The sequence below is a fragment of the Lynx rufus genome, unplaced genomic scaffold, assembly GCF_022079265.1.
Source record: "Lynx rufus isolate CCGP_SWC_20201006 ecotype Redwood Valley unplaced genomic scaffold, mLynRuf1.p SCAF_4, whole genome shotgun sequence".
Classification (NCBI taxonomy): domain Eukaryota; kingdom Metazoa; phylum Chordata; class Mammalia; order Carnivora; family Felidae; genus Lynx; species Lynx rufus.
This window is the reverse complement of record NW_025814856.1, coordinates 6,540,309-6,547,745: the sequence shown is the minus strand read 5'-3', so window position 1 is coordinate 6,547,745 and position 7,437 is coordinate 6,540,309. Positions and strand designations below refer to the sequence as shown.

General features: G+C 42.8%; 1 pseudogene; it reads right to left on the bottom strand.

The window, feature by feature from the left end:
* Nucleotides 1-2,099: 2,099 nt before the first annotated feature.
* Nucleotides 2,100-3,570, bottom strand: LOC124522864 (60S ribosomal protein L15-like; annotated as a pseudogene).
* Between the last annotated feature and the right edge of the window lie 3,867 nt (nt 3,571-7,437).

Sequence of the window (7,437 nt, the reverse complement as noted above, 5' to 3'; positions counted from 1 at the left end):
TTATTTCATAGTCCTGGCTAGTGAGAAGTAGGCAGAAGTCATCAGTGTGGATTCTGGGAAAGCTGTTAAAAAGGGGATAGTCTCCAATGGCTTTTTCTCTTCAATGATTGGCCTCCATTCTTTCTCTTTCCTTCCTGGAAATCAGGTACATTTCTGGAGTTTAGGTGATATGTTGTGTACTGTGAGGACAAAAGCCACAGATAATGTGGAATGGCTGAAAAACACAAGAGATGCCTTCCCCTCCTGGTATCATTGCTCAGCCATTGGATCTGTTTGTGTGTAGACTTCTTGGTACGTGGGAAAACAAAGCTCATCAGGCTGAGCACCTATGTTTCAGTCATCAGTGTATAGGCGGCACTTAAAACCATTAGGTTAGATAATTTCACCTGAGGATTGGCAAGCCCTGGGACACTTTGGCAGTTGGGGTCATGGGAGGAAGTAGCAAGTGAATTGAGAAGTAGGATCCCATGGAACAGGAGTAGATTAAGATTGGTGTCTTGGGGCGCCTGGGTGGCGCAGTCGGTTAAGCGTCCGACTTCAGCCAGGTCACGATCTCGCGGTCCGTGAGTTCGAGCCCCGCGTCGGGCTCTGGGCTGATGGCTCAGAGCCTGGAGCCTGTTTCCGATTCTGTGTCTCCCTCTCTCTCTGCCCCTCCCCCGTTCATGCTCTGTCTCTCTCTGTCCCAAAAATAAATAAACGTTGAAAAAAAAATTAAAAAAAAAGATTGGTGTCTTAATCCATTAATCCAAAGCAAGGAGCAGTGACTTGCTCAACTATACCAAATGCTGATTGGGGGAGTTAAATGAGGATGGGATTTAACCATAAAAGTCATTGGGGACCTTTTCAAAAGCTGACTTTGTGGAACAGGGTGTGCCAAAGTCTTCTTGGGATAGATTTCTGAGAAATTTGTATATGCGTTGTCCATCCTGTTCTGCTCTGTCCATTCTATCCTGAATAAAGGTAAGTGCTTCTCTTTGACCTCACAATCTATACCTTAATATTCCAGCTTTACAATGTGTTATGAATTTACTATTACTGCTGTAACAAATCACCAAATGATGTCATAAGTCAACAAAAATTTTACTAGCTTACAGTTTTGGAGATCAGAACTCTGAAAAGGGTCTCACTGAACTAAAATCAATATGTTAACAGGACTGGAGGCTCTTGGGGTGAATCTGTTTCCTTGCTTTTTCCAGCTTCTAGATGCCTCACACTTTCCTTTCTTGGTGGATCTTTTTTTACTCCTTAAAGGCCAGCAACTTCAGTCCAAGTCTGTCTCATGCTGCCATCTCTTTGACTCTTCTGCTGTATCTCCTCCTGTTTTTTTTTTTTTTAAAGTAAACTCTACTCTCCCCCCAACCCCCACCATGTGGGGCTCAAAATCACAACTCCAAGATCAAGTGTTCTTATGCTCTCCCGACTGAGACAGCCAGGTGCACCCCCTATGCCACATTATTTTAATGTGACTTTTTAATGTGACTCTGTGACTTTATTCTTTCTGTTCTAATTTTACAGATGGAGAGAGTGGGGGGGGAGGGTCAGAAGGAGAGAGAGAAGGAGAGAGAGAGAGAGAGAGAGAGAGAGAGAGAGAGAGAGAATCCTGAGCAGAGTCCATGCTCAGCATGGAGCCTGATGTGGGGCTCCATCCCATGACCCCGAGATCATGACCAGAGCTGAAATCAAGAGTCAGATGCTCAACTGACTGTGCCACCCAGGTGCCCCTGATATTTTCCACTCTCAAATTTTGTAGTTCTAGCATGCAAACAGAAAATTGTGTGAAGATCCTTAAGTGCTGCTAATAAGTACAAAATAGTGGGTCCATATGTATCCACCTTCCAGATAAATAAGGTGGAAGATTGCCTTACCCGTGTGAGTCGTCCTTCTTGCATCACCTTCTTCCGTTTAGGAGGAAACCATTGTTTTTTGGACATTGGCTTAGCCATTGTATTCATCATATTTTTAATTTTCTGTGTATTATATTGCTTTAACATCTTTGGGGTCTTGCTGCCTGGCGAGAGATGACTGCCCCTCCCAAGACTAGCTAATTTGTTTTTTTTGACATAAATTGTTTATTAGGTAAGAATTTTACAAATGTTAGATTAGCAGTAATAATGGAGCTGGAGAGTATTGGGTCCACTGCATGCCACCCGGTGAGAACCACTAATAGTGTGGTGGAACTTGTCACCTTTTCCAAGGCCACGGCTCTTGCCCCTGCAGATGTTGGCCTTCCCATCTCCCTATGCTTGTGGACTGGTTTGGTGATCACCTGGGTGTCAGGGTTTCTCGATAACTTATAGAACGGATCAATGAGATAAACGCAAAAGAATTAGTATGTGGAATCTTCGCCAACCCAGTAAGAATTCAAGACTCTCAGAGCCCCCACAGTGGGATTCGACTCTCTTTTCTGCAATAGACTGAAGGCGTTGGGCAAAATTTGGCTGGTTAACACCATGGTGGACAGGCTTGCCATAGATTGCACCCTTAGAAACTGGGCCACTGTGTCACACACGAATCCAATAAAGGACATGGCTTGGCTTTGTACCCCAGTCTGCATGCTTTATCACGCTGGGTTGGGCTGGGGGCCCTGTGAAGCTCAGAGAGCTGGTAGAACTGTCAGCAGTGCACCCTGAGAAGAAAGCACATTACATCAGATTGCTTCTTCCTCCATAGCTCCTGGATATACAGTACTGTATATCAAAGTGAGTTTCCCCATAAGAAATCATGAAGACTCAGATGATTCATTCCACAACCCAAAAATATTCCTATAAAAATGACTGTAATACTGTAATATAATACAGAATGATAAAGAAAATGCAAAATATAAAGAAAAATAAATTAACCTGGATTTAACTTTGAAAGCCTTTTTGGCTGGTGTGAGGGAGGCAAGAGAGGAGGGAGGCAAGAGAGGAGGGTTATTGTGTAGGAACGACTTTCACTATTATGGGTGTTGACTATAGTACTGTATTAATGAACTCTTGTCATATACTGTATTTAATGTAACTGGCAATAGGACAGCAGAGGAAAGGGTCCATGTCTGCAGGCAGGCTGACCTAGAATGGAGCAAAGCATTCCCATCCCAAGCTTACTCTTGTATGGAAAAGCAAAGGACTGTCCCTAGGTGCTTTGAAGTGACAAAAACTACACTAGTGCCAGTTGTGGGCATCTTCCAGTGTTCTGAACAATCACTGATTTCTGCCAAACACCTCGCCTGGGACTGAGCATCAGAGCATGGGAGACAATCACCCACAATCCCGCAGAGAGAAGGAGAGAGAACCATTGGCTCATTTGTGATCATGTGATGTTTGGCGTGATGCACTACTTGTATTGCAAGGCATCGCTCATTTATCAAGTTAAAACGTATTAGAAAGGTTTGCTCCTCTTGCGGAACACTCACAGAACAAGTTACTCACAATCCAAGGTTTTGCTGTCCTTGTAAGTGCCATCTTGGTTTACCTTTCAGCTAATGACTGCCTCCAGAGGGAAAGGCAGGACTAGCTAATCCTTAAAGATGGTAAATAACTTCCTTGGAAGCTCACCTTTCATATGCAGACCAACAACTCCAGAGCCCATACTCCAATCACCTCCTTTATCTTAACTGCCACACTCTGATCCAATATTCCTCCTGCCCTAAATCAACCTAGGGCTAGGTAGCAGGCAACTCCTATGATCCAGAGCCCCCTGGAATTACTCAAATGACACAATGTTTAGCTTTACCTTGGTCTGTCTTGCCTTTCCTGCAGGAACCCCCAACACAGCTCTGACCTATGCTTTCCTTTCACTCCTGTTTCTGCCTCCTGACCTGGTGCTTCCCTATGTGATCCTGTGTTAGCTGGTGTGCCCCCTTCTCTTGGGACTGTGCATGATAAACTTTCAGTGGCATTAACCTGTGTTACCATCCAGTCACCTTTATAATTTAAGACCCCAGCACAAATCATTTGGCACAAGGTGACTCAGTGTTTTAGTGGGGTGCATGCCTCTAGGCTGCTCTTGGCTCACTGACTACACCAAACAGCAAGTTCTGCCTGAGAGTAGTACTGGCTCCTGGTGAACTTGCACTTTGGCCTTTACTGCCTTGTGCTGTGTCTGCACGTCCTTTCATGGTTTTCCAACCTAAATCGTGGTAAGAGATTGATCCCAGATTCTTGCTTTGTATAGTTACTATGATTGGGTGTATGAGAGGCCCCCAGTCAACATTTTATTAATGACAAAGATGTCCTACTGGATGAGAAATCACAGAAGCATCTAGGGACAATTGGCATATATTAAAAGAGGCACAGTGAAGGCCTCCTGGAGAGTGGTTATCCTCAGGCTACTGTGACGGTGGTGCTGAGACCGGTCCACTAGCCTTAAATCAATGACATTAGAGCACCACCAAGGAGGCCTTAGGAGCCAGGCATTGAACCCCAGGTGGTGGCCCTTTGTGAGAAATCTACTTTGATGGACAAGTAGGTCTGATGTGAATATGTGTTCCACTGACAGGCCATTAAAAGCTGTTGACTGTCCTTGGGAATTGTGACCCTTGGGAAACACTCATCCACTTGGCTTGCTGGGGTGCCTGGGTGGCTCAGTTGGTTAAGTGTCTGACTTCGGCTCAGGTCATGATCTCACCGTTCCCGAGTTTAAGACCTGCGTCGGGCTCTGTGCAGACAGCTTGGAGCCTGGAGCCTGTTTCAGATTGTGTGTCTTCCTCTCTGTCTCTTCCCCTCCTCTGCTCGTGCTCTGTCTCTCTCTCAAAAATAAATAAACATAAAAAAAATTTTTTTTTGACTTGAAATTTGGCCAGGCCCATCTCATTCATCAGTAGTTAGGTGGAGGGGGCCCACCCTATGGATAACCCTGGCTTTCAAAAATGTATATGCTGCTTTAAAGGCAAATCCCTTTGATGATGTTTTCTTTGCTTCTATCACAACTTTTTCTTAGTGGGAAAAAGAAAAGATCCCATCCATGGAGACTGGTGGTGCAATGTGTAATGAAAAAGGGGGGGCATTTTGTTTTTGCTTCCCTAAGACCTTTGAGGAGGTTTCTCAGCTCATATGAGGATGTCAATCTCCTGGTCAGTGTATGTGGGCACTCCCGAGTGCTGCTGCTGACCAGCATGCTAAAAAGCATTCTCCCGCAAACCAAATTATCACAAAATCTGGATTCTGCCATTATTTTTCTCTTGGATTTAGATCTCAGGCCCTCTGAAGTTGATAGGGATAGCCTAGAAAGAGAGGCTGATGGTCACAACGGGGGCCACTCAGGACCACCACAGGAGCTCATCAGGTAAATACCTTTTTGTGGTTTTTAAGTTCTTTTTTTAAATGTTTATTTATTTATTTATTTTGAGGGAGAGAGAGAGAGGGAGGGGCAAAGGGAGAGGGAGAGAGATAATCCAAAGCAGGGCTCGATCCTATGAACTGTGAGATCATTACTTGAGCTGAAATCAAGAGTCAGAGGGATGCTTAACTGACTGAGCCACACAGGTGCCCCATTTTTTCTTTTTCTTTTTTTTAAAGGGAAACAATCATTGTCAGGAGACTAAATGGAAAAAAAAAAGTAGAGATTGCAGCTTTTTGGGGAAGCACTCTCTGCCCCCCAAAAAGAGATCTTTAAATTTTATGTACAGAGCAAGTTCCAGGTATAGAAACCATAGTGCTCTTAGATTACTTATTGATTTTAAAAACAACAAATCCCTAGGTTCGGGGGAGAAAATAAAAGGTAAATAAATAAAAAATGTTTATACATAATATTGTAATATAGAATTGAAATAAATTCTATAATCATTAAAACAAAGTCCCATTATTAGGTCCAATTAGAATTCCAAAATGTGTATATTAAAATTTCATATACTGGGGTGCCTGGGTGGCTCAGTTGGTTGGGTGACTGACTTCGGCTCAGGTCATGATCTTACAGTTTTTGGGTTCGAGCCCCGCGTCGGACTCTGTGCTGACAGCTCAGAGCCTGGAGCCTGTTTCGGATTCTGTGTCTCCTCCTCTCTCTGCTCCTCCTCTGCCCACGCTCTGTGTCTCTCTGTCTCTCAATAATAAATGTTAAAAAAAAAATTAAAAAAAATTTTTCATATACTAAAAATTTATATAACTTGGTTATATATGTAATCAAATGTATGATCACTGTGTGATAGAATTTATATACTCAAAAAATATGTAAGAAAAAGATAAAAGGGACATTGATTGGCTTTTGTGCCTCTTCAACGTAATTTCTAAATTAACATTTGCTAAAATGCACTAATTGAAAAAGCTTCATAGACTTAATCAGTACTGTGGCTCAAACATAGTTATACCTGGGGATCACACCAAATGTAAACATTGTATCCATTATAATCTTTAAAAAGTAATTAAAAATAGAGAATTAATAGGTATGCCTCACTTGAACTGTAGTCTTGCCTGAATTTCCCTAATACCTACCTATTGCCCTAAAATGTATCATCTTGGATATATCTATGACAACAATAAATAATAAATGTAAATTAAGGTAACTCTTTGGCACTTACAAGTTTTGTTGATGAGATAGGACCCCGTGAATTCTTTGTTAAAATAATATGGCCCAACGTAAGTTACAACAAGGCCACCAAGGATTAAAACTTATATAAACCCCATTACTAAAGAGGTGGTTATCTCCACTGCTTCAAAATTAAATAACCCAGTTTTGCCTTTTCTTAAAACTGAAAATAAGTGCATAAGTAGGTAAATCCATCCATCCATCCATCCATCCATCCATCCATCCATCCATCCCTTGGCTACCTGGGTAGTAAACAGTAATGAGAGTTCATGGACTATATGAATTCCACTGCTAACCATCATATGTGATGGGGCACAGTAGAATGTTACTGATTTCCGTCTCTTAACCAGGATGTTGCTAATAAAAAATAGGACTCCATGGGGCTCCTGGAATGTTCAGTCTGTTAAGCATCCAACTCTTGGTTTCAGCTCAGGTCATGATCTCACAGTTTGTGAGTTCAAGCCCCACCTCGGGCTCTGTGCTGACAGTGTAGAGCCTGGTCGGGATTCTCTCTCCCTCTCTCTCTGCCCCTCCCCTGCTCTCTTTTCTTTCTCTCAAAATAAATAAATAAACTTAAGGATCCTGAGAAACATTGCACCCGGCCAAATTTCAGGCAGTCATCTTGGCTCTGGATATCCTGGTGAATAAATGGCCCTAGCTTCATGTTTATTATGAACTGTTGAGCCATTGCCTAAAAATTGACCTCTTCAGGGCCAAGAACTCTGGGAATCTCTTGCCTCACAGATACCTAAATTACATATCTCTGCATGTATTGGAGGCCACAATACACAGTCTTGTTGGGTCACTCCGCATTTCCTTTGACGTTATTGACATTACTAATAGTAACCAAGGCACACATTTCATTTCTCAAAATACACAGTTTGATGGGGCACCTGGGCGGCTCAGTCAGCTAAGAGTCCGACTCTAGCTCAAGGC